This window comes from Psammomys obesus, unplaced genomic scaffold (genome assembly GCF_907164565.1).
Source record: "Psammomys obesus unplaced genomic scaffold, mPsaObe1.curated_primary_1811, whole genome shotgun sequence".
NCBI lineage: Eukaryota > Metazoa > Chordata > Mammalia > Rodentia > Muridae > Psammomys > Psammomys obesus.
Window position 1 is genome coordinate 19526507 of NW_026594428.1, and position 27850 is coordinate 19554356.

General features: G+C 40.4%; 1 protein-coding gene across 2 annotated transcripts in view; it reads left to right on the forward strand.

The window, feature by feature from the left end:
* Sema5a (semaphorin 5A) overlaps positions 1 to 27850 on the forward strand; it is a 424233-nt gene that overhangs the window by 78072 nt on the left and 318311 nt on the right. The gene's annotated exons all lie outside the window — the stretch shown is intronic.

The window sequence follows — 27850 nt, forward strand, 5'->3', positions numbered from 1 at the left end:
ATGGAGAGGATGAGAATATATCAGTAGCCATTAAGTCTCTTAACAAAATATAGCTTGGGTGCCTAGAATCTCATCACAAATTTCAGTGAGTCCCAGCTGTGCCTGCAAAGCCTGAGAATACAGGCTTCCGGGGCTTCATCCCTTTGTATAGTCTACCTGCCCCCAGCATGTTAGGCTAAATTATGGTATCCAAACCATAGCTTCTTCAAAGTAAAACCTGAGGGACACTATTCATTTGGCATGCTTTGTTACACATATGGCATGCGTAGCTCATTTACAGATCAAGTTCAGTAGCACTTCCTGATGGCCAGTGTTTCTGCCATTTCCATTCTATACTCTGTTCAGACGACTATTCATACACGTAGGAACAGGGTACACTTTTTTTGGGGGGGCGGCAAAATAGTTATGTCAAACAAAATATTGAGGTACCAACTGTACTTATTTTATGAACAACAAAAACAAGTGTCTGCAAGAGTCCATTTGTTTTTTGGAGACAGGGTTTCTTTGGGTAGCTTTGGCTGTCCAGGACTCGCTTTGTAGAGGCAAGCTGGCCTTGAACTCACAGAGATCCACCTGCCTCTGCCTCTTTGAATGCTGAGATTAATGATGTGCGCCACTTATGCCCAACAGAGGAAGTCATATAATTTAAAACAAGAAATAATCTGGCAACACCATACACATGTGTCAAAATAGGTGGTTGTGTTTGTGTGTGTGTGGTTTTTTAAAAATATTTTTGAGTTTGGCTCTTTTTTTTTTTTTTGAGTATTTACACATTCATACAAGTAAGATTATACAAACTGGGCAGTTTTTATTTACGTATTGGGAGTATGCCCATATTAACATGTAATGACAATAAATGAAAAAAAGAGGCCAGGAATTTGAAAGAAAGGAAAGGGGAATGCATAGGAGGGCTTGAAGGGAGCAAAGGGAAGGAAAGGAATGCCATCATATTACAATCTCAAAAATGAAGGGATAATTTAAAAGTACTATTTTTCTTTTCTTTTTTATAATTTATTCACTTTATATATTTGTAGCCCTAGTCCACAGAAAAGAGACAACCTCACCCCTACCATCTGACTCTTGCCTATCAAGTCTCATCAGTACTACCTGCTTCCTCTTCTTCTGTGGCCTGGTAAGGCCACCTATCCAGGGGGAGTGATCAAAGAGTGGGCTTTTATAAATGTACATTAATGCCTTAAAGGGTATCCGGCTGTACTGTATTACTGGGGGCTCAGTTACTCTGCTTCTCTGAGGAATATAAGTCAAGGACTATTTTTTCTAGTCACTAGTTCACTCATTCTTAGACCCTGATGTAACATAACTGTATACATGCCTTTGCCAAGGAGCCTTGCTCCTGGATTCTTACTTTATGCATATGGACTGTGCTCTTCACTTTTAGTAACAGTGATATAAAACTGAAATTCTGACTACAGGAATACAAATGCTGTCTGTGACAGCTTTTTAACTGGGAAAAGTAAATTGCAGGATAGTATGCTGTTTAGCTTAATTGTATTTATCTTAGTATGTGTTTATATTTACCTAATATCTATGCACAGTTCGTATATCTACATTATTGCACTTTGAGTATGTTATCTCTGCAGTTGAGGAGTTTGTATTCTTAAAATATTTTTATAACATATATATTTGTGTGTGTGTGCGTGCATGCACACGTGTGTGTGACGCAATGCCTTTGTAGAGGTCAGAGGACAACTTGTAGGAGTTGCTTTTTTCCCTCTCTACCCACGGGTCCTGGGAGTTAAGAACAGGCGTGAGGCTTGGAAGGATATAACTATCCACTGGGCCATCTTGTGAACCCCTAACGGATTTGTATTTTACAGCTAAATTAAGATGAATAAATTAGTTGAACATAGTGAATGGTGACTGTGGAATACATGTTTAAGAGAGACAGGTCCTACTAATCCCTACGAGAAAGTTAACTACTGCAATTATTTAATGTGATCTTCTTTAGTATATCTTCTACGAGCAACTTGTGGGATTAAAGCAGCATAGACAGACAGATTTGACTGACACTTCTTACTTGTTATAATATACATGCTTCATAGTATGACAAATTGTGAATAAACCCAATTTTAATGTGCAAATAATATTCTGTCATGTGAAGGCTCTATCAGACATTTTGATGCTTCTCTTTGTTTGCAAACGTTTGCACTGAACTGAGCATGTAGAAAGCTGGCGGTGCATACCTTCCACACCTGGCCTGTATCTGTTCCAGTTTTCGCAGGCAACATTGTCATTTTATTTTTGAAGCATGGATATTCAGTGCATAAACAGTGCTACATAAGCACTCACCCTCAGCATAAAGCCTTCATTTGTTAGAGGGCTGATTCGTTAGGACAGAATAACTGTAGCTGATTTAGTATTTCACAACAAGGGTCTTGTTAGACTGTCAGTTGGCTTTTAAAAGTGTTAACAGATAATTACACTTCATGAACAATATGCTAGAGAGTTTGTTTTGATAAAAAACATCACTCCCGCTGGGTAGAATCACTTAATAATTGTTTCAGTATGATGGCACTCGCTACTTTTTTATATGTTTTATTCTTTCTTGTTTCATTAATGTTATTTAAGTGGTAATTAGCTGCTGCACCAGGGTGGAGGTAGGAAACAAGCCTGTGTGTGAGGATATGCTTGTGGATAGTTAGTAAAACCCATCATTTTGTGTAATTTTTTAAAAATCATGCACTAACTGGTTTTTCCTGTTTTTTGCTCATTAACTTTATTGTTTTAAACTGAAAGTTTATTTTTATTTATAGTTCCTTTAGTCACTGCTTAGACATTTGAGATTTATTTTTACTTCCAATCTTACTAAGTATTTTCATGTTTTAATTCAAGAGACAATTATTTAAAAATAGATGGTGCTTTTCAAGTTGTTCTCCTAGTCTTATCCTTCTTGCCTTACTTTTAAAGGAAAATTTTATGTATTAATTTAAATTATGCGTATGTGCGTGGGTTTGTGTGTGAGTATGTGCATACAGGTGCATGCAGAGGCCAGAGATGTTGGCTGCCCCTGGAGATGAAGCTAGAGGTGTTTGTGAGCTAATAACTGAACTTGAGCCGTCCAGATGAGCTCTTAATCCTTAACTGCTCAGCTATCACTCTAGACCTTCTCTTCTTTATTAACAAAATTAATCACCAATTTTAGTGTCAAAGACTGTGACAGCCAAATACTTGTGCACGTAGGAAAAGCTTGCATTTTATGTTCCTTCGTCTTTTTTTGTTGTTTGTGTTTATTTTGATTTTGAGACAGGGTTTCTCTGTGTGGCCTTCCCTGTCCTGGTCTCACTTTGTCGACCAGACTGGCCTCGAACTCAAGAGATCTGCCTTCCTCTGCCCCCCTATATTCTGGGATTCCAAGGGTGCCCCAGCATGCCTGGTTTACTTTCCTTCATCTTAAGGTGGAGATACACATTACAGCTAGGCTGCTGAAATTACTTCAGTACTTTTTAAGTTCTCTTTGTTCAGAAAACAGTAACCGCTGTACTTTGAGGTGTTCTGCAATCCTTACCTATCATTTAAAAACTGTAAATCTAAGCACAAAGTAAGTATTTATAAATAAACATTATGTGGGTGACCAACTTTGGATTTTTGTTACCATAGTTTAATGGTACATGATAAGTTTCACTGTGGCATTTTCATGCATGCACATATGTATTTCAATCATGATTAAGTCATTGTAGCAGTTTTGCTTCTTTCCTCAGTCTTGCTTGGTTCTTTTCCTTAAACTTTATGTGGTGTGTGTCAAACACTAAGACCAAGCTGTGAAACTCAACTGTGACACTGATGTCCTCACTCGTGGGGTTTCAGTCACTCCTCTGTGTTGTCAACCAAGGGTGTACTTGCGGTGATGGTTTGGACATGTGTCCTTATGCTTCCAGGAGGCTGAATTTCTAAGTGGTCCACAGCTTGGCATTCTTTTTTCTTTTGCTATTTCTTGAATGTAAGAGGAAATTGAAAGGATGCAGCTTTACTAGCAGTGAAATAGGTGATCACTTGCTTATACCAGAGGGAACTCTGGACAAAGAAAGTAAGTACTAAAAATAGTTTGCTGAACTGCAGGGAATCTTTCTCTTGATGTTCTTGCCCCAGTCAGGGTTTTATTTTTGGGTATTTGCATGTGCATTGCTTGCCTACACACTTTGAGTGATTGTATTTTGGGGTAAAGATTTAGCCTGCCATTCTGAATAATGTCACTCCTTATTATGCCTGTCCTTATGTCTGTCCATCCAGTGGAAAATCTCTGTGATGTGCTCTAGAGAGGCTTGTGCAGACCTGTCATTTAGTCACATGCATTTCATTCTGTGTTACCAAAGTCCACTGGCGGGAGCCTTGTCGGCCCTTGTTATTCACGTTAGAGTGCACCAGAATTCCCATCCTGGCACCTGCCAGCCTGCCCTCCTCTGATCTCTTCTGTTTGGGGTTGTGGCCTCCTTCCTCTTTTGTTTATGTGAGCACCTGCCCAGCATGAGCTCAGCCTGGAGGTCAGCAGGTATATGGCTGCTCTAAACATTTGTGTATCTTCACAGATGTGTGCTGACGTCCATGATCCATTCTCCGCCCATGACACACTGCGCAAGGCAAGCAGGGAGTAGTGTGTGTATGTGTTGCTCATTCTCAGACACACATTAGTGGGGCAGATGTGCCTGGGGTTAATCACTGGGATTTGAAGACTTATGAGTGCTCAAGAGGGCTGAACTATGTGGAGGATCCTTTGACAGAACATCCCTAAAGGGGAAAATGCCTGTGTTTGGGGCTGTGACTCTCATGGCCCTCAGGAGTTTTCTGCGTTGTCTCCACATCAGAAGAGTTGCAGAGGCCTTTCTGCTGTAGGGACACAGTCTCAAACAGTCCATGCTTATCCAACACTTTCATGTGGCTTTTGTGTGTTTGTGTCTCTGTCAATCAGGCCACAAAGGGATGTTATTTTACCTCATTTGCTTTTGCTTAAAGCCTGGGCAAATATCATACCGAGGAAGCCAAAGCAGAAAAAGCAACGGTTGGAAAGATGGTCAGATGATTCTGGGAAGGAAACACCGCTGTTTAGCTCTTGCATTTTTTTCATTGCTAACGAATTAAGTGGGTGTAGCTAAGGATTTGCAGTGCCTCAGAGTCTTGGCCTTTTTTTTTTTTTTTAAGTGCACATAATTTGGGTGAGTGCCCTGTTCTTTGCCCAGAACCACATTCCTTGTAAGGACCATTGTTGTTCCTTTCCCTGGGACAGGCGTAAAAAGGCAGGCAACCATCCAGTTCTGCAATCACAGCGGCAACTTGGTGGCTGCTCTGGTTGTTCTGGTTGAGGACATGACCCAAGTGTGACTGAGCTGTGTTTGTCCATTTGTCCCTACCATTCTTCAGTTCTTCCTGTTCTTTCGGGGTCATCAGCTTTTATTGTTTATCTCCTGTTATCTTTCTAATAAGACTGGGAATATCTCCTACCTTAAACACTGACCTGTGAACTCCAATTTCTCCTGGAGCTATAACCCACTTATCACCCCTTTCCTGCAAGAAAAGCTCCTGAAAAGTGCTTGCTACATGTGTTTCCATGACTTGCCTCCTCTCTAGCTCTCTCAGAGCAGACCGTTTATCATTCTGCTAGCACTACTTCATCAAGAGGACCAAACTGCCATGTAGCTAAATTTGGCAGTTGAGATTCAGTTGGCTTCACACTTAGCAGTCAGCAGTATTTGTGTCCTTGATGCCTCCGCCCTCCTTGAAGTAGTTTCCCAATCTGTTTAAAAACCTTATTTACTGTTTGCCACTTTCATACATCACTAGCGTGAATTTTAGTCGCTTCTATCTTCATTCCCCTCTCATCTCCCTTCCTCTGCTACTACAATCTTTCTTGAGCCAGCCTCTCTCCTTTCATGCCTTATTTTTGTATGTGAATTTATTAGTTTCTTGCCTGAGTATGGGTGAGAGATCACATAGGAGCAAGTGAAACTTACCATGGCTGTGTCACTCAGCCCCTTCTCAAACAACGGTTAACTGCTTTGTTCTATTCTTTTGTTTTTGTTATTTTAAAAAGATTTTTTTTATTAATTACACTTTATTCACTTTGTATCCCCCATAAGCCCCTCCCTCCTCCCCTCCCAATCCCACCTTCCCACCCCCTTCTTCACACATTAATTACACTTTATTCACTTTGTATCCCCCCCACACCGTGATTCTCTCCCTCCTCCCATCCCAAGGCCTCCCTTCCTCCACCCTCTGCATGTATGCCCCTCCCCAAGTTCCCTGATAAGGGAGGTCCTCCTCTCCTTCCTTCTGATCTTAGTCTATCATATCTCATCAGGAGTGGCTGCATTGTCATCTTCTGTGGCCTGGTAAGGCTGCTCCCCCCTCAGGGGGAGGTGATCAAAGAGCAGGCCTATCAGATTATGTCAGAGGCAGTCCCTCTTCCCATTACTATGGAACCCACTTGGACACTAAACTGCCATGGGCTACATCTGTTCAGGGGTTCTAGGTTATCTCCATGTATGATACTTGGTTGGAGTATAAGTCTCTGGGAAGATTTTAATATTAAAATATAAATTATTAAATATATATGTATTTTTAAATATTTATTATTATTATTTATTACAATTTATTCACTTTGTATCCCAGCTGTAGCCCCTCCCTCATCTCTTCCCGGTCCCACCCTTCCTCCCCCACTCCCATGTCCCTTCTCTAGTCCACTAATAAGGGAGGTCCTCCTCCCCTATTATCTGACCCTAGCCCATCATGTCTCATCAGGTCTGTCTGGATCCTCTTCTTTGTTCTTAACCCCTCATCTCTGCTTATTTTGTCCCAGCTTCACGTCTGTGTCATACAACATGTGAGTCCTAAGTGGTTCAGTAATTGTGTCTAAGGTTTTCATTGCTTCAGCATCTTATTGAGTCTATTGACTTAGTACCGTTTAAGTACTGATGATTCTCATATCTACCCCTGACAGGACTTGCAATCTCACACCCTATAACTGTCCATTTAACTGCCTATTTGGTCTCACAGACTGGATAGCAAATTATGCTCTTGAGTAGCATGCCAAACCTGACTTGCTTTCCTTCTCCCGGTGTTCTGTGTCCACTTTCTTGGAGTGAAATGGTGCTTGGTTCTGCTCTTTCTCCTGTATTATATCTAAGTTGTCAATAAATCTCATCATCAATCCCCACAGCCTATCTAAAAATCTATTACTTTTCAGCATCTTCACTGCTACCCTCCTTTTCTCTTTGGCGAGCGTCTTTTTCTAAGTGACCTCAACAGGCTGCTCGTGGTCTCCCCACTTCTTCTTCTGTGCATCCTGGTCTCCTTGTGATCGTCCCTCTTCCCTTGCATTTCCAGCCTCCTACTTGTCTTTGTATCTCTTCTTTGCCTCCTGGTTGTCTCAGAGGTGCTCTGTTCAGGATCCTTCATGGCTCCATTTCATTCACATGAAAACGCTTTCATTGCCTGCAAAGCTCTTGCCCTTTCTTCATCCCTCACCATTCTCCCCATCACTGGTTCCATCTTATTTCCTACCTCTAGTGTGATATGGCTACTCGCTGTCTTCGGTTGGCTGTGGTACCTTGTATCTGAATATCAATGATGCTGCTGGGTGACATCTCCTACCCCTGGCTTTCTTAATCTTAATTCCTGAGCAAGTTACTAATGCTAAGACAATCTCACTATTTTCCTTTTCTGACTTACTGGTTCTTTTTTCCTCAAAGTATTTAGCAGTCTCTGATTTATTCAATATATTGTTTTATAAGTTTGTCCACTTTCCGGTCTTTTCCCCTCCCCAGACACCCGGTATAAGCTTCACTAAGGAGGGATGTTGGTATTTTTTAGTCACAAATTGCTCTATCTCTTGGTGGATGAGAATGACCTTCTCCAAACACAGTTGGCTGTCAATAATTATTTTTTAGTGTGTAGACTGATTCACTGATTAACGGATGACTGATGCATTTGGGGGTTTTCCCAAGTTGAATGGATAAAGTCTTGTTTCTGCTTTGGTTGTACATAGTTGGACATCTGTCAGATTGTAGGAAAGACAAAGAACGGGGCTCTTTCTGACTCTCAATTAGCACATTTGGGCGTGCTTTCCCCACTATTGTCTAGCAGGTGGATGTTTGCTTGTTCCCCAATCCTAAGCTCTCAACCTCCTGTCCTCTCTGGGCTTTTTGTCTCTCCTCATGCCTAGATGAATTAATTCACTCTCCACCCCCATTGTTTTGTTTTTAAGCTTTTATACCAAGGATTTAAAGTTTCGGCTCTTGTTGTATTTTTCGTATACATCTGTTCGAGTCTTCTCAGACTGCTTGGTCCCTGGCGCGGTCACTGTGCTCATGTTCTCAGTCCTGGGATCTCTGGGGCGCAGCAGGTGCAGATCTGTGCCACACGTGTTATTTAATGAAGTTACCCAGGTGAAATTGTATAATGTTTAGCGCACCTAGTAACTAAAAGTATGATGAAAAGTGTTCCCTTGGACGGCTGAGTGTGCTGCCATTCATGTGCTACGTTTAGTATATGATTTTGCAATAATAAATCAGTTAGATTTGCTGTAGACCTCTAATATTTGTCCCCACACGGTTGAACTCTTTACTGTCATTCTGAATGGTCTTTGTCATTTTCCAGTGTGAGCGAAAACTTCTCAGCTATGTCCTTCCAAAATCTTTGTCTTGCTTATTCTAGTGACTATTATTTTGTTTTGTTTTTGAGTACCATTCTTTCTCTCTATTCCAAGATGCCCTCAGACTCATCATCTTCCCTATTCAGGCCCCTGACTCTGGGACTTTCATCTTAGACCTCTGTGCATAGCTTGGCTATCTATTTTGAAAAGGAATGAGAAGGAGGTGAGGTGTGAGATATGCGTAGCCCAGTGTGGTCCTCCCTATACCGGAGGGTCAGGTGGCAGTTCCTTCCTGGCGTTGAACATCTCATAAATCGAGTGCTTGCATTACTCTCAGTGTTACAGCAGAGCTTTGTCTGTATCATCTTCAAGGAGTCTGTTTTGTTAAACATAAAAATAGCACAGCATGGCATGGCTGCCAGGTCAAGGGGTGAGCCATGCTCAGAACTCTGAAGTTGTTTTTTTCCTGTAATACAGTTATCTGGATGGACATGTCCAGAGAACAGTATTGATGTGAACGGGAAGAACATGCCACTCAGAATCAGTCACTGTCTGAGCTCATCTGGATAGACAGGTAAATATTAAAGATATACCAGTGGGTAGATAAACAGTAGATATAAATATAGATAAACCTATATTTATAGGCATAGATACTTATGTACCATTATATACGTGTGTGTATATATATGACCATTTATATAAATATATATAAATATACATATATATTATCATTTATATAGGTATATAAATATACATATATATTACCATTTATATATGCATAAATGGTCATTTATGGAGATCCACTGGGATGCATGCATAAATCAATGACTCAACCTGAGTAGTAAAATTCACCTATGTGGTTCAGTTATAATCTCCTGGCACATTATTTAATAAACGGCTACAGAACAATACAGTACCTATTAAATAAGTGGCACTCACCAACTTTGTGCACATGTACACAGTTGCCTATGGCTGTATACATCTATACACAGCATTTATACAGCCACCCCTTTTCTGATCAGGCACTGTTGAGAGTATTACTGGGCCACGTTGTCAATTGTCTCCATAGCAGTGAGATACAAATATGATGTACCCCTGCCAGTCTATGACACGGTGTCCATCAGGTAAGAAAGAGCATCAGTGAGGTAGAAAGACACACACTTCCTTTATTAGTGCTCATCTGAGGTGTTGCCATAACACTAGCATGTATTCAAAAGAACACATCTATTTTGAGGGGCTGGGGGCAGGGGAAAGCAGGGCTTGGTACCCCCAGTCCAAGCTGGCCTGAAGCTCACTATGTGTTCCAGACTACCTTTGAGTTTGCTGAGAACTTCCTGCCTCACTTTCCTGGGGCCTGAGGTTATAGTCATATAATACCATGCCTTCTGTTTATTCAATTATTATTCTCACCCACCAAATCCCAAATAGCCATTACTTTTTTGTATGGTTTTAGAACGTCATCCTTCTTAAATCATTCTGATACAATAAAATATTTCTCTGGCTTTATAGTTTTTGAATCATTTTTTTTATCTATTCACTTTATATTTTATGTGTTATGTCACATTCTTTTACTGTGCTATAATTCAGGCATAAAAATGTCTATGAGGTCTTAGAAGTGCTTTCTGGAATATCTTAATAGTACTGAAAGGAAAGCACGCACTTTGAGTGCTTGGTCAGCCTGCAATCACATGTAAGTGACTGTGTGCACCCTCATTGGCTGAGTTCAGTCTATGTGGTAGATTACTCACGATGAACTGTTCAGTGAAGTACATCCTAAATGGTCAGATACATGCAAAAGTAACATTTCTGAAGAGTTGCACATGATTAGTAATGATGTCTTTGATCTTCAGTCAGTGTTTTCTGAAGCCCTCACACATCTCTCATATATAGAAAATAACACAGCCTCCTTCCCACAGTCACCTGCTATAGATTTGTGCAAAGAGAATCTTGGTTTTACTTTTTGGAGCATGCAAGTATTTTGAGGATAGGACCTCACTTTTACTGTATAATTATCTTGTAGGAGACATATGATTTGTGGTTGATTTCCCATAACCCATGTTGGGATCTGAAGGAAGGACACGAAAGGCTCATGAGTCTTTAAATGATTTGTTAAATGACTCCTTAGGCAGTGAGATGGCATAGTGGGTAAAGGACACTTGCTGCCAAGCAAAATGGTATGAACTCTTTCCTCAGAACCTGGTGGAAGGAGAGAACTGGTTCTTGTAAGCTGTCTGCTGAGTACTGCATGTGTGCACCCCCCCACACATACATACACACACACACACACACACACACACACACACACACATATGGATAAATAAATTAAGGTGTATTAATAGTAACAACAATCCAAACCTTAGGAATTTTACACTCTGAGAAGGTTGAATACTGCTGTTACTCATTAGTAATAGCTGGAATCATTCGAGTGCTCCTAGCATGGCCTAGCACTGATAGACTGGTCCACATACATTGTTTTGTCTTCTCAACAATCATGTGCCACTAATCCTCAGTTCAGAGATGACTGGAAAAAGCTGTGTAGATCTTAAGAAATGTGCCAAGGGTATGCCAAGATCACCAAGATGGCTGAGCCCAATTAATTGTATTTAACCTCTTAATATAGCATATATTTTATTGTTTTTACTTCTAAAAATTTTCAAGGGACTGTCCTTGGCAGAATATTATGAAAAAGTACCTTAATAAACTATTAAACCCACCTATTTTCAATGTTATTGCTAAATAAGCCAGCTATAGATTTATACAAATAGAATCTTAGTTTTATTTTTTTGAAACTTACAAATGTTTTGAGGGTAGAACTTCACTTTTGCCGTATAATTATCTTGTAGAAGACATATGGTTGGTGGTTTATTTCACATAAAAATCCCACATGCACAAACATTTGTGTAAACAAATGGTCATTCTGACCCATCTCTTCCTGGACATGGGGGTCACTAAGGACTTGCAGGCATCCCAATTAATGTCTGGTTGGAAATAAGGTTTCTGTTATTGATGTAAACCACTAACCACTTTTCTTGAAAATTATAGGCAAACTCATAGTGAGAAGTAACCTTTGTTCTCCCTCCTCCCCAAACAGATTTGTTTCTTAAGCACGCTCAGTGAGAGTCTGCTGTGGGCATTGGGGTGTAATGGTAAACGACACTGATGGACTCTCTCAGGATGCTCTCAGCATGCATTAAGGCCATCATAGCAATTACAACAAACAAGTGATGTCTCATATCTGGATCCCTGTGGTAGAACACGAAGAGGAGTCAATCTTGAATCAGCTTGCAGAGAACAAGGAGGCAAAGCCCTAAATTAGCCCAATAAAGAAATTATGGTATGGAGGACTATGGTACCCAGGACATGAAACTTATGTCTTTACTGTGGCTTTGGGAAGTGCTTTGCAAAAGGTGGTTTGACAGTATTTGTTGGCATTTTCAATTTGTTATTTGATTTGGCATGGCTACCACTAAGACAATGATCCGTAAGGGAGAAGGAGTGAAGCGTTAAGACCTAGCAGAAGTCTGCCCTTCGGCGCAGCGCTGTAGAGGGCATGGTGGTGGATACATGCCTGTCTTGATGGAGGTGGAAGAAAGTGAATGTTGATATTTTCAGAGCTTGAGGCTGTATTCCTGTGGCTGAGTATTCAGATAGAAAAATAAAGTGTGGAATAATCCTGCAAGTCTTTGTGTCCACAGATCTCCTGAGAAACTAGGAATGTTAAGCATGCAGTCTTGTCTTTCCAATGGGAAAGTTATAAAACAAAAATAAAGCAAAATAAATGGGGGGGGGGTTGACAACTCTGTTCTTCCACCAAGAAAGCTGGGTGACATTATTATCAGCCTGGTGCTCTGTGTTATCTGTTAGGCCAGGCCATATCAAACTCCTACAACCAGCACAGGACGTGACTAGTTACCTAAATGTCTCTTACATCCAGGGCCTTCCCAAGCTCCTACAACCAGGACCTGAGGCAGCTCATAGACGAAATGGCCCTACATTTTGTTTGTGAAGGACAGAGACTTCCCTAATCCCTTTAGCTAATACACATAACCTATCTCGTTCTAGAACCCGTCTTCTTGGAAGAAATGACATGTATGTACTATGAGTTGAGTTTCAATGTAATTCCTTTTTTTTTTTTGTTTTAAATGCACCAAGGAATTGGGGATTGTATTACACCAGAAGACTTTTTACAGATTGTACTGTGTTTTAAATAGGCTGACAATGAACTGCCTGGCATCTGACTCTCTGAAGTCTTGATCCAAGCTGATGAAGTCAATCTGAATGGAGTTCCCATTCTCATCTTTCTGGTTCACTTCCGTGCCTGACACAACCACCTGCACAACAACTATGCCCCTCATAGTATCAATTTTGGATTTAAACAAATAAATAGGAGACTATTTTCTGAGACAGAAAAGTCCTGGAAAGGTGTAGATTTTGGAGAGAAAGACAAAAGTCCTTCCTGGGACATGATAAGTTTTGTTTTGAAGGTATTCATTTCTCATCAAGGTGCAAGTGAGTGTGGGCTGTTACCAGAGTTTGAAGCACATTTTTGTGGTTCCTGTTACGCTGATCTCTTGCCTAGGAGTTACTGTGAGGGGCAGTGTACCTTGGTCAGGATTAGAAGACACAATTAGAGCACTAACACCTGGTGGAAAGCTCTTGATAACATTTTTTTTTATTTGAAGTTTGACTTTTCAGAATTGATCTCAAATGTTGACAGAAATCCCCAGAGCTAATTCTCTTCTTGAGAGAGTTTCCTCAAGATCTTTGTAGTGACATTCTTTAATGTTTATCATTAGATCCCATTCTGGTTATAGGAGACAGAACAGACTCTTACAGTGAGTATCTAATGTGAACTCCTTCTAGCATCCATCTCTTTTTTTACTAATCAGGTCTCATTGTCTAGGGTGGCACTGGTCAAGGTAAGCGGTGTGCTTCAAGCCCAGGACAAACAGCTAAAGGTTCTCCCAGAATTCCTCAGTCCCTATCTGCTGCTGGCATGGCCGGCAACCTGTCATGCCCACCCTCATTCCCCACTCTTTACCCTGAACTTTGCAGGGCAAGAGTTTCTCCTTCCCCTTCACCATATAATCCAAACATTTCGTTGTTCTTACTTTTTTTCTCTCTCTCACCCCCTTGCATGGTGGCCAAAAGCTGTTTCCAATGTATATACATTACATTACTTTAACTTGTCTTGCATAAAAAACAGTCCAGCGTTCTCATTCCCACCCTGCCACCCATCCCTAGCCCCTCATATTTTAATTAAACCAAAAGAGAGGTGCTTCAATCGGTTATATAATGAACAAATTGTGAAAAATAATAAAAATTAAAATAATTAAAATAAAGGGAGAACAATGTTGTGTTGTCATGCAGGTAATTCAACTGGCCTGCCTTCAGGGGCTTTAGGGTCCTTACAAAGTCTCATGACACCACCTGTGTCCTATGTCATCACCTGTGCTAAGTTCTTGCTATATAATCCACCTGCCACCCTGTCATCTCTCTCTTCTCTTCCCTCTGTCTGTCCCTCTGATTCTGTCTGTCTCCCTCCCTGCTCTGTATTCTCTTCTCTCTCTTTTGTGCTCTCCCTTTCTCTGCCCTCATGGCACAATAAATCTCTGTAACACATTTGTAGAAGCCCATGTAATATCTATATCATAACAGTATGCCCTGAGTTCAATAATTTTTCTAGTTAATTTGTTTTCAGATTGCACCTTTATAATATCAGTGTTCTCTGTATACTGCTTTCTTACAATTGTTTTCAATTTTTAATTTAAAAAATGATCTGTATAGTTGTTTTGCTTGTGTGTATGTCTGTTTAAGTGCTGTCTAGCTTTTATATCAACTTCCTCCAAGCTAGAATCACTGGAGAGGAAATAGCCTCAATTGAGAAAATGCCTCAATAAGATTAGATTATAGGAAACCCTGGGGGGGGGGGGCTGTTCTTAATTAATTAGTGCTTGAGAGAGAAGGGCCTATCCCATTGTGGGTGGGGCCACCCTTAGGCAAGTGATATTGGGTTCCATAAGAAAGCAGGCTAAGCAAATCATGGAGGAGCAAGCCAGTAAGTAGCCTCTGCATCAGCTCCTACCTCCAGGCTCCTTCCCTGTTTGAGTTCTTGTCCAGAGTTCCTTCAATGGTAGATTATGTTGTAAAGAGTAAGCCAAATAAACCCTTTTATCCCCACCATGCTTTGATCATGGTGTTTTATCACAGCAATAGAAAAACATAACTAAGCCAGTCTATCACATGCCTGGTGACCAAAGAGGCCAGGAAAGGGCATCTGCTCTTTAACTAAAGTTACAGACAGTTGTAAGCTGCAAAGCAGATTCTGGAAATTGAACCACAGTCCTCTGCAAGAGGAGCCAGTGCTCTTGACCATGGAGCTATCTTTGAAGCTCCTGCATATTGACTTTTAACTTGCTTTGTTTCCTCTCCCCCTCTAGGGACCCTGTATTGGAGAGAGGCCTCATGAGTGATGATATGATGGTTTGGAGCTTTTGTCCGCTGCTGTTAACAAAATATTGCACATGACAGTGCCTTCAGGAGGCCAAGAGTTTGCATGCTTATAAGGATTTTGGTTAACCCTGCTTACATTGTCAACACCTTTGTAAGAAGATCAGTCGTGTGAAGCCAGGAAACTTGGGTCTTATCAATGTGTAGAACTTTGATTTTTACCACAGAAGAAATAATCCGTTCTATTAATGTAAAGCTAAGGACCCACATTTCTCATTGTTAGTGAAAATGAGACTAGGTGCTGGCCACTAAGTTGCTGAGGCGGATAGATGTATTTTACTGTAATGAAGGGTGTGGGGCCAGGTGATGAGAAGTAATGGCCTATGAACTTTCAGAGTCCATGGGAGTCTTCTGCTGATAGGATCTGCCTCATTTGTATGGCACAGTGATCAGTAGTCCTTCCTGTTAGTGTTACTATGAAAACTTGATATCCAAAAACACAAAAAATGAAACTATCTCTTTCCAGTTACACAAACTCAAAGTAGTTCAAAGATATATATGCAAAGTCTAAAATAATGAAACTAGAAGAAACTACAGAGTAAGCACTTTGAGCTATGGCTATAGACAAGATGTGGGTTTTTTGTTTGTTTGTTTGTTTGTTTGTTTTTTCTGTAAGACTTGAATAGTAAACTCAGGTAACATGCAAACAGACTAATAAGATGAATCAAACTATGAATCTTTTATACAGCCAACTGAGTAATGAAAGAAATGGAAGGAATGGAAAAGAGGAAGCAACACTAAACACAAGGCTATAAAGCGATATGTATATATTTATCGTTTTAGTGTTTTTCCTTCTGCCTCCCAAAATCTACCTTTTGTATTGAACAGCTTTCAATAAATCACAGCAGGTATGCTAGAAGATTGCTTTAATGGATGTCATACATCCATTAAATAGTAATTTAAACCATTGCCTCTAACCTGGAGACATATGCATTTTATTACACAAGAAAACAGTTCCAGTCACATCAATGATAATAACATACCTCGGGATAAAACTTAACTAAGGAAGTAGAAAAATACCTACAATGAAAACTTCAACTCTCTGTTGAAAGACATTGAGAAAGACAGTAGGAAATGGAAAGTTATTCCATGTTCATGGATCACTAGAATTAACACTGTGAAAATGACCATCCTACCACAACCAGTTTACTAATCCAATGCAATCTCAAAGCACCTTTGTAATTCTTTATAGAAATAGAAAAAAAAATGCCAAATTCACTGGAACCATAAAAGAATCCAGATAGCCAACACAATCCTGAGCACAAACATTCCATTCCAGATTTCTCTATAGATCATAGAGCTGTGTGTATTAAACGATGTACATATTAAAGCAATATGTTACTAGTAGAGAACAAGACGTGCAGACCAATGGAATACAATAAAAGACCCAACCATGAATAGTTTTTAACTATAACCATCTGATATTTGACAAAGAGGTCAAAATACACACACTGGAGAAAAGATAGGATCTTCAACATATGGAAATGTGGATATCCACTTGCAGAAGAATAAAATCAGACCCAACACTATCACCCTGCACAAAGATTGGCTACAAGTGGAGCAGAGACCTCACTTTGAAACTTGAAATGGTGAAAGTTCTAGAAGGAAACATGAGCAGTACCCTACAAGAGACATGTAGGAAAGGACTTTCTGGAAAAGTTTTCATTTCTCCATTCTCTCCAAGTCTGTATACCCCATTTGTTTATCACTATGAACTTAGGGAAAGACATATTCACTCTACTTTAAGCACAGCTTATGTGGGTAAGAGTGAAATGATTTCCAAGAGATGGAAATAGCCAGTGAAGCTGCAAATGTATGAAGGCTTGGGAGGGTATGGTTTCTAACCGAATTCTGGTTCCTAAGAGAGATGTGAACTTGCCAGGCTGCCTTTTCCATTTCTTCTAATGGTTTGAGACACTTATAGAAGGGGCATAGACTCTCCTCCAACTCTTGCTGCTTCCTTGTGTCAGGAATTAAGTTTCTGAGAACAGGCATCCCCCTTTGAACATTCCCTTCTTAGAAGATCAAGTCAGCTCTGAGGATTAAGACTCTGTCAGTCTGCCCTGAGGCATTTGATGTAAGATATTTGATACTTCCCGTCCTTCACATGAGGAGCCCTGCACAAATCAAGAGTGCTTCCTGTGTCACATTGTGCCCTTCTCTTGTAATTAGCATTATTGGTGGTGATAAAAACTATCATTAAAGTAAATTTTAATGGTCAATGCCTAAGGTTTTACTCAAGAGATGGGGAAATAGGAAGGTTGACTCTAACATTACCAGAGCTACTTTGTTGACCAACGTTGTTGCTATAGCTCACAAATTGGAGGTGTACATGAGGCTCAGTAGACAAAATCAAGTTTGTAAGTCTGTGCAGTTTCTGCCGAGATCCTGTGTATATGTCTCCTGCTGGGGCATCTTGTGTGCACATGTCCCAGCAAGTAACACAAAGAAGCAAAATGCCTTGGCCCAGCTTCAAAGACCCTTCATAATTTAGGAGCGTCTGGAAACAATGTGGCCACTAAGGGCCCCACAGGACAGATGCTGAGGCTGTTAGTTTGGCTACAGATGTGCCAATAGGATGTTGGGGATACTCTTCCCCAGGCGTCAGGCTTCTCTTGGTGACATGAATGAAGGTTGTCCTTGTTTGGTTTGGTTTTGTCAGTTATGTGTTGATTCTGCTAAGACCTTGATTCTCAAGAAAAATGAGTGCTTCAGAGATGAATAAGGAGAAGTCACTCAGGTGTCATCTATAATCTTACCACACTTATGTGTGCCTGCATGCTCTCAGGAAGGGGTGAAGCCTCTTTGATCTTTGCCATTTGCACTTTTGGGCCCAATCTGTGCTCCTGGAGGTTTGCACCATCAGAGGAGGCTGTCCTGATGTATGCATGCTTTAAGTTGGTACTGTGACAGACAGCTGCTGGATAGTCAGCACACAGTGAATGGTGTTTACTCTGGAGTCAGAATTTCAGCTTTTCCTCGCTGACTATGTTGTTCAGCATGATATCCTGTTACCCCTGCCTTTGCCCTACCTCCAGAACTGAGGGCACCACATCCTGGCCAAGATGTAGGGAACTTAATATACAGTGACTCGGCCTTATTGGCACCAAAGCCATGTTCAGTACAATTTTCTTCCTTGGAGTGTGTGTGTGTGTGTGTGTGTGTGTGTGTGTGTGTGTGTGTGTGTGTGTGTCAGAGGTCCTGTTCTATCTCACATGTGGGAAACTTAAAATTGGGATCCCCTCAGTATTTGTGAACTATAGGGGAGTTGTCAGATGTACATGACAAAGAATACTCTTTTTACAGGCCAGCAGGAATTGCTGGCAAAGGGCAAGGCTTTGACCTACCCAAGGGGAGGTCATGACTAGATGAGATGAAGTACTTTTGCTGTTAAGGACAGAACACCTAGGAAATGGACAATGTGTCCTTATTCTGCTCTGCCTTGCATGTAGGAAGTACTGTCACTCAAATCTCTGTGTCCTCATAGAAGGCAGATTGTGAGATTGTGAGATTCAGTGTGATGGCCAGATGTGGGATTAATTTTAGCTGTGGGTTGATCATCAGAGTAGCACTTCCATAGTGGGAACAGCGCCTGTAGAAGAAGGCAGAGTGCTGTTGGCTCTATGTTCTTTACCATGTGGAGAGATATCCAATACCATACAAGACAGCACAAGTTTGAATATACCTGTCCCTTGAACTCAGACCTTTCAGTCTCTAGAACTGAATGGTGGATACACAAATGTTACAATAGACCCTAAGACTTGTGGTAATGAAGACATGGCACAGAAGTAAAGGGACATCCTAAGAGGAATGACTGATTATACAATCATAAATTGTACCTTTGTGATCTATCTTGTTTCCTTTGACTTTGCAAACTACTAGAGGTTAATGTTTTGTATCTATTTGACAAATAGAGGTAGATGCAGGGAGCAATTGGTTTAGAGGCTGTGCAAGTTGTAAAATGAACAAACTTAAAGATGTAGATTTATATGAGAAATTAAAAAATACAGCAGTGCCAATGATATGCATAAGTAAGTGGTACATATGTCCTGCATATAAAACCAAGGGACGTCACATGTTTAATTAGAACTTATAGTACATATGTTTAAAAATACTATTTTAATATTATTTTTCTGAGAATGGCATTCACTCACATATTCTATAGAAACTTCTGGATAGAATGTAAAAGCCATAGCATCTTACAACCACACACAGTGAGTCTGAAAGCTCTGTAAGCATCGGCTTTCTTATTTTATGCACAGAAGAACAAAGAGAGACAGTGTCTAGGATAAAGTTGCTCAATGACTGTGCCAGGCTGATTTTTTTAGGAGCCAGAAAAATCTTCATTGTTAAGAACATCTGGCCTTTCCAGTTCCCTTTATTCTTATGAATCAAAATATTATATTAACTACATGGCTTGTTCATGTGCATGCATGTTAGTGTGTGTGTGTGTGTGTGTGTGTGTGTGTGTGTGTGTGTAGTTTTTATAACCCTGTCTATGTTAAAATTTTTGATTAGGTAATTTCTTCTTGTGTGAAAATTTCTTCTGTATTATATTTTTCAGAACCTCTAACTGGTGCTTCACTAGCTGCCATTGCACCCATATATATGACAGACAAAATTGTTTCCAGGCACTGAAATCTCTTCTTGGAGAAGGAAAAGTCTCTGTTTTGAATCATTAGTCTGAGTGTCCTTATGAAATTAAGATGAGAGATAGAGGCCACAAAGAAGACATGTGTATTTGGATGGTGGCACATCTGTGACGGTCAGAGCTTGGGCTGGATGCTCTACTGTGTGAGAGGAGTCTTGGCTTTATGATAGCGAGCACAGGAGAGTTGCTGCAAAAGGGAGAAGGTCTGCTCTCAGGTTTGTGGAAGGTGGCCTCCCTCTGGCCCTCACTGCTCAGGAGAGTGAGGATTGCCCTGCATTGATGGGTGATCTTGACCTTTCTCCTAAAGTTGTCTGCCATCAGAAGTTAGCTTGCTTAGACCCCAGAGCGCCAATGCCCAGCACCTGTTCATATCTCTGTATTAATTTTCTGGACAGTGGAGGAACAAAACGAGTGGAGTTAACCCCTTTAATGAGAGGCACCCAGAGAATTTTTCTGTAAGTTTTGAGTTAATTTTATGATCTGATGACCCCACTGGCAATCATTTATTTGCCTTCCTTTTCTCAACAGCCTGTCCAACAGCATGCCGTATACTGCAAAGCGTGTGTGTGTGTGTGTGTGTGTGTGTGTGTGTGTGTGTGTGTGTGTGTGTATCAGTGAACAGAAGGCCTTCTGTTACTCCTGAGGTAGTGGTTCTTGCTGAGCTGAGTGCAGCTTAGAGATGCCTTTGAAGTGGCACACTCTTTTTTGCTCAACTTCCTCAATTATGCCCCAAAGAAGAAAGTTGCACAACAATAGAAGGTTTCATAGTCTATATCTTCCCACTAAGTCCAAGACCTGATGGCAGCTGTAGCATCGCAGAACATTATATGAGCCTTATATGAGCCAGGGAAACTCTTTGAAATGCTGTGAGGCCATAAAGCAGCACGTGAATTATAATGATGCTGACAGTAGTCGTCTTGATTTGATAGGTGTCCAGTGGGCTTCTATTACATATATTTTCCATTATATTTAAAGGAAAATTCCACACAATTTGCTGAGCCCAACCATCTGGAAATACTTTTCCTTTTTTTTTTTTTTTACTTTTGACACTTTGCCAAACCAAAAGCAAAAATAAAAGGGTCTAAGAAATTATTAAAAATACTGATTTAATGCAATTAATGTAAAATGAAATGCAATTTTTGCTCTTGTGGAATGTTTTGAGTTGAATTAAGCTGCCTTAAGACTTTCGAGGTAATTGTTTGTCCTCTGTATGGGAATGAGCAGCTGGAGCCTATACCTTGCTGGGCCTCTCACTTTATGCCTCCAGTGTCCAGTGCTCAGTAAGCACAGCTGCTTTATTAGGCAGGCAGGCTCTGTCTTCCAAACGAGCCACAGCTGGCCCATTGAGCGATAGGAATGGTGCAGAGCTGCTTCTGTTCTGCACAGAGAACCCTTGTCCTCTCTGATACAAAACTGACTTCAGAACCCTGGCTTTTAATAGTAACTACTTACAGGAATTCCTTGGCAGTGGTTAACTTACCATTTCAAATATATAACTGATTAAGTTTGCTCAGATATCTTACCTGCTGAAATATCTACCCAAGTGTCGGGGTGGCTAAACTTTTCTTCTTTGTCAACTATGTTTGGTTTTGGAGGCCAAGGCTGTCACAGACCCTGAGAGTCATTGGTGAGATAATTTGAGAATACTCGCCTGTAAAAGACCCGAAGTCATAGCTGAGGTGCCTCATGGAGCCCCGCCGTAGGTACATTTAGTCTGTAACTTCCATCAGTCCTCATGGAAACTCTGTAAGGCACAGGATTCTTTATGCTTTGTGCATAAAGCTGAGACACAGAAGAGTGACAGTTCCTCAGGCAGACCCATACAACAGGGCTTCACCCTTCCATCTGCCAACCCTGAAGACAGTGCTCTTGGTTCAATGAAAACTGCTCAACACTAGGTTCTCTTTATTCTGACTAACTGTGGTTGATGCTCTCTTGTGATTAGTAGGTCTGGCAGGCTTTGCTATGGTTTTGGATAAGGTTCTGGTTGCATTTGTGGGATATTTCTATTAAAGAACAAAAGTTCTGATACTGTGATTTGTTGGAAATGGAAGAATGGATGGAGTAAATGTCCTCTAATGATTTGCAAAGGTACTTGTTTCTTTATGCTAATATTTATGAAAAATCCTTGGTAGTTAGAGCACTGAACATAGATCAGCCATCACATGTAATCAGAGGCACATCGTTTTACTTGATGCTCATGTAGTGTGACTGAATTGCAAAGAAATCAGCACAGAGAACCAGATAACATTATCATAGATGAAAACAATTTTTTTTTACACATTGTCGAATCACTAGATCTTGAAGGCAGATGAGTAATTTTCCATATCATGCTTCATTTATTATAAAGGAAATTAATTTTGTTCAAGAATATCCTTTGAAGTCAAATATTAGCATGATATACGATGATTATAATAGGATCCGTTTATGCATGTAATATGTGTTTTCTTAAAATAATTATGTAATCAATTTTTGTATCACCGTGATAAAAGATTCTAGAGTCCTTTTAGCTTTCACCCATTTAGCTTTCACCCATTTAGGTAAGAAATACAGTAAATGATAAGTAAAAACTAGATTAAGGAAATAGATTTCCTCTCTTATTTTTTTTCCTGATGGGTTTCATTGCTTGTTCATGCCTCTATTTGGGGGTCTACCTTGCTTGAATGTATTGGGATTTATTTTAACTCAGGAGAGATGTAATTTCCATGTGAATTTAGAGGATCACTTAGATGGCAGGAACCTTTTAGAAACGTGGATTGTTTTAGGATTTGACTTTAATGAGCACATGGGCTTTTGTTGTCCATATGTGACACCGTGTCCATCCTGTACTGTCACATGATCCCCCTGTCCTGTCAGTGTAAACAGATAGCACTTTGAGTTAGGGGAAGGCACAGATAGCACTTTCAGTTCTCCGATTTATGCAGTAATTTCAAAGTCTCATTTTTAGACTTGCTAACTGCACCATGTTCATCTTCTTTCCACCACACATCCAAGAGACCTGGCCACTTTCCCTAATTCAGAAGACCTTAGGGCTTAGAGACCTTTCATAATGAAGGTCCTTTGTGATGTTCCAGGAAGCCTTCCCCCATGTCAGTGTGTATTAGTCTGTTAAGGTGAGTCCTCACTCTTCCCTGTCAAGACTCCCCTTTTCCCTTTCTTACATTCCACTACCTCTCTTGAATTTGACTTTTAGAGACAGGGTCTTAATATGTAGTTCTAGCTGACTCTACACTTAGAATTCTGAGTACAGGGACTTCAGGTGTACACTGAGCTACCCAGAAGAAAATCTTCCATATGCCCTGAGTAGACAGCTGCACCCTTCTTGCTGCTCCAGTTCTTATTTCCTCACTTCTAGTTTTCCCTGTGTGTATGTTGTGTAGAGTTGTCTGTTTTCCTCATAGACGATGTATGTCTAGTTAGTTCCTGGTCTGTACTCTGAGAACATCCCTGGAGGTTTTCCTAGAGACAACCACTGCTCCCAAAGTCTGCTTGATTCCTAAGAGCCCCACACCAGGCTGTGTGGTCTATATCTCCTGTATGGAATGAAGATTTTGTTTAAACTCCTGCACACATTTATTTTGTGGGCATTTCACATGGTGGATTATCTGGAATGACATAGAGTTGAAACAGCAGACACTGCTGTGGTTTGGATGTGCAAGTTACTCTGCTATAGTAACTTGCTTTGTTTCTAGAAGCAAAAAATTTTAAAAAATGCTGAGTATGCTTGATGTAGGAAAAGATATACATTAAAGAAACAAGAAGTAAATGTTAATGGATTTTTTATTTTTGTTTTCTTTATAAACTTTCTGATCTGACAGTCTAAATAATATTATGTCAATCAAAAGAACCATTGCAAAAGTCTCTTCATGAATATTTATGTAGGATAATCTAGGAAATGGTAAATACTGTCTTATTTGATTGAGATAAATCTATTAGCTTAGTTAGAACAACCAGGAGAAGCATAAGGAAAAATAAAGCGCACCTGGAATCCTTGATAATTGTGGTTTCTGCCCGGGGTATACAGGGACATGACATTACCTTCTCTGAGGAGGCAAGATCTTCCAAGGAAGGGACCAGCTTGCCTGCACTTAGCTAATGCCACCCGTCCCGTGTATGGAAAATCCCTTACACCAGCAAACCCTTGCTACTTAGCTCCAGCCAGACTCAGTTCACCCTTCTATAAGTCACAAAGGTGATCTTTTCTAATCGTGATGGCATGCCCACTCTGAGTTTTCTCCATCTTCCATCTCTTCCTTGACACTACTAATTCAGAAGGGTAGTTTGAGTCATTGACTTGCATTGGACGAAGTGCAAATAGCGCTTTGTGCATGGTGGAGCGGGTACTTGACTGCCAGTCTGTGCGTCATGTGTGAGAGAGGAGCACGAGGCTGGTTGGGAACTTTGTAAAGCATGCTTGGGTGTGAAGCTAGGGACCAACTTATCTCCTTGGCATGTACATCATAAGTATCTGCTTAAGGCCGTTGAAGGTTACTGGCTGTGGACTGAGCAGCAAGGCCCTTGTAGTGGCTGGAGGGAGGGGCGACTGCAGCACAGTGTAGAGAGCTCATGTACAAATCTCACCTCATGTCTGTCTGAGCCTCATGGTTGAGCTAAGTGGTATCCAATTAAGAAGATTTATTAAACCCAGGAGCCTTTCAAGATAATCAGTAGCACAGCGCACATGCCAGACACGCTATTTGATCTCCACATTTCCATTGTGCAGCCATCTGATCCCATTTCTTTTAGACAGAAATAACTAGCTTTGTATGCATGAAGATTGAGAATAATTTTTGGAGTAGTGTTGCAAGTTATTTTATTTATGGTTACGAAGTGTACATACTTTTTCAAATTATCACAGAATGAAATGAGAAATGCTTTTACAAAAAAAAAAAAAAAGTCCAGATGGAAGCTGTCATTCTCAATAACTCAAGAATAAATATAGTGAGGAGGTGCAGAACACTCTGTAGTGGAGAGGTAGGCAGTGCGTATGTCTCTGCCATACTTACAGATTGTTTTATTTACTTGTTTATAATCAGGGAAAAGAGGAGTTTGGATGCTTTACAAGTTAAAGACAAAACAAACAAACAAACAAAAAACAAAAAAAAAACAAACAAACAAAAAAAAAACAGCCTTATCTAAAGAGATTGACTACCAAAGACCCAGGGAAATCAGGCAATAAAACAGCTCCAGGAAGATAGAACAAAATGCTTTCAGAAGTGACTAAAAAGAAAGGACTAGCTCTTTAAGTTTTATGTTATCAAAGAAAAAAAAATTAGCTACATATTTTGTATTTTTAATCCCTTCCCATTGGCTTGCAGGCGTGTGTTGTTACTCTTCTTCTCATTAGATTTTCCCGTTCCTAATTGACCCACCCACCCTGTAGATTCTCACATCTGATTATGTAAGTGTAGGTCTGTGGTTGTCTGTGTGTGTGAGAGGGGGGTAGGGAGTGGCATGGTTCACTGTGGAATACATACTTGCTTGAAAATTGAAGAAAAATACAAAAATTAACAGAAAAATAACTAAAAAGGAAATAAAACTACAAAGGGCTCATAAGCAAAATTCCCAGTGTTAACTTTTAACTTTCATGTTCAAAAACTATTAAAACTTCTTCTGATAAACACTGACATTAAAACAAAACTTTCCCAACTACTTGTTTTTAGTGGTATCTCCTAGGAAAGATAGGTAAAGTATTTGGTCAGGTTTGTTGTTTACCTGCATTGAGAGCAGGAAGAGCCCAGAGAAGACCCTGACCTTGCACACTTAATATGAAACCAGAACAGTGGGAGATCTCACTTGTTTGGGCTACAGTGTTTAGATGTCTTATCTCCACCTGGAGGGTGCGGTTGGATGTTTGAATGCCGGGGGCAGAATGTCTCTTTAATGTTTCTTCTCCCTGTGTCTGAGCAAGTCTTAATCTGCATCCAGGTGCATTAATGAGCTCTCAGGCCCCACTGAGAGAAGAATGCTTTGCCACCGGGAGAAACGGAGAAACATAGTTACTGAAGGACATGAAGGTCTCTGAAGGTCAGCCAGCAAATCAGTTACAGCCCTGCAGCTGGGGAGCCTCCTCTGCATGTATGCAGGTGACTGTCCCCTCACCGGTGTGGGTGGAGAGGAAAAGGATGGCACTGTGCTGTGCACCTGGATACACAGATACAGGGATTTGGGATTTCCACTCTTGCTCTTCAGGGCAGATTACCAATGATTTTGCTACACAGTGTCTTTTATGTCAACTTTCCTAGGCAATTAATTAATTGTTGCTCATGGCTTTCTATGAAGAGATCTGGACTCTTCCATAGAAGAGTCTCGGATTTCAATGCAGGATATTGGACTGAAGTGTTACTAAGGGATGTTGTTGGCTTCCCAGGTGAATTTCATGTGTCTTTACCTAACTTCAGTGACAGAGGTAAGAACATTCTTCTGTAAACTGTCGAAGGCTAATTGGATAACATTATTTTAATGGCGACTCCTGGCTTATTCTAGTCAAATGGATAGCTTTTAAAATGATGCTAAACATAGCTCCAGACTTTGGAGGAGGGACAAGGTAAACCCAAGGGTTTTGGAGGAGAAAGCTGAATGTCAAGAGTGTTGAATGATCGTGGTAGGTCACCAGCATTCATTGTTTAAAGCATTTTTTATTAAGATATAATTTAAATACATTTTGTTTTCATTTTAATTTGTCTTGTAGTTATTGAAGTTTGAGTGCTCACTATATCTAATGATTCAGAGGTTTGGAAGACGCTGGTGCCTGGCCCCAAACTTTGCTTTGTCTGTGACCTTTGTATTACTTCTTAATGTTTTTCCCATCACTACAACAAAAATATTAACAATAACCATATTATTCCATTGTTTTAGGGTTAAACTAATTGATAATGATAAGACACTTAGAACCGTACATCCATATTTTAAACACTATATGGGAGTTAAAAGACATATATTTAACTTATTAATCTATTAATTTAAATATATGTAAACAGATAGGGCTGTGACAATGGTGTCAATGATGACAGTGGTGATGACAGTCGGGGTGGTAGTGGCCATTGTGGTGACACTGGTAGTAGAGTTGGTGATTGTGGGGACGTTGTTGGTGATGGTGGTGGTGATACTGACGCTGATGATAGCATTATCAGGTGTGGTGATGGCAATGGTAGTGCTGTTGACGGTGATGGTGATGCTAGTAGAGGTAACGGTGGTGGCAGGGATGATACTGACAGGCACGGCGGAGATGGAGGTGAAGACAGTGGGAAGGGTGGTTGTCATTTTGGTGATAGGAACACTGAATATTCTCATCTTTCCCCGAATGACTTCTACACGATCTGCCACCCAAAGCTAAAAGGTGTCTGAAGGCTTGATGCCAATTAAGAGGCAGCTTAGATATATAGGTAGGTAGAAATGTGGGGGATTTTCAAAGACCAACGATATTGCCTTTTAATCAATTCTACATTCATTTCTTTGTCCATAGATATCAGTGATTTCTTATTTTTACAACTTACAGAAAATGTTTAGTGTGTGTTTGTATGCTCACGCATGATTATACATGGTAGTATATGATGGTATATGGTGCATAGATAGTCAAGAGGACCACTTGTTATGAGTCAGCTCTCTCCTTGCACCGTATGGGACCCAGGAATTAAGGCAGACATTTAGTCCTTGTGTGAGCACCTTCACCTGCAGAGCTAGCACCTTTGCCAGAGCTACCTTTGCCTGTGACAGCAGTGATTCTGAATTGGAGGCATGCGTGATTTTATCTACCCCCTTCAACCTCTGTAGACTTTTGCCAAAATCTGGAAATGCCATTTTGATTGTAAGTGAGTTTTCTTGTGTTAGGAACATCTTAGGACAGGAAGCAAGCAGCATTTCCAAGCATCCCCAGCTCACTGAAGGGGAGCCTAAGAAACTGGCTGTGGTGTTTCCTGTATAAAGCATTTCCTTCCTATTCTTCATATCCTACAAGAATAGCTTTCTAAAAGTCACTTCAAAATCTATTTGAAATCCATCTTCCACAGTAAACCTACTCACATTGGTTTGTTTCCAAACACACACACACACACACACACACACACACACACACACACACACACACA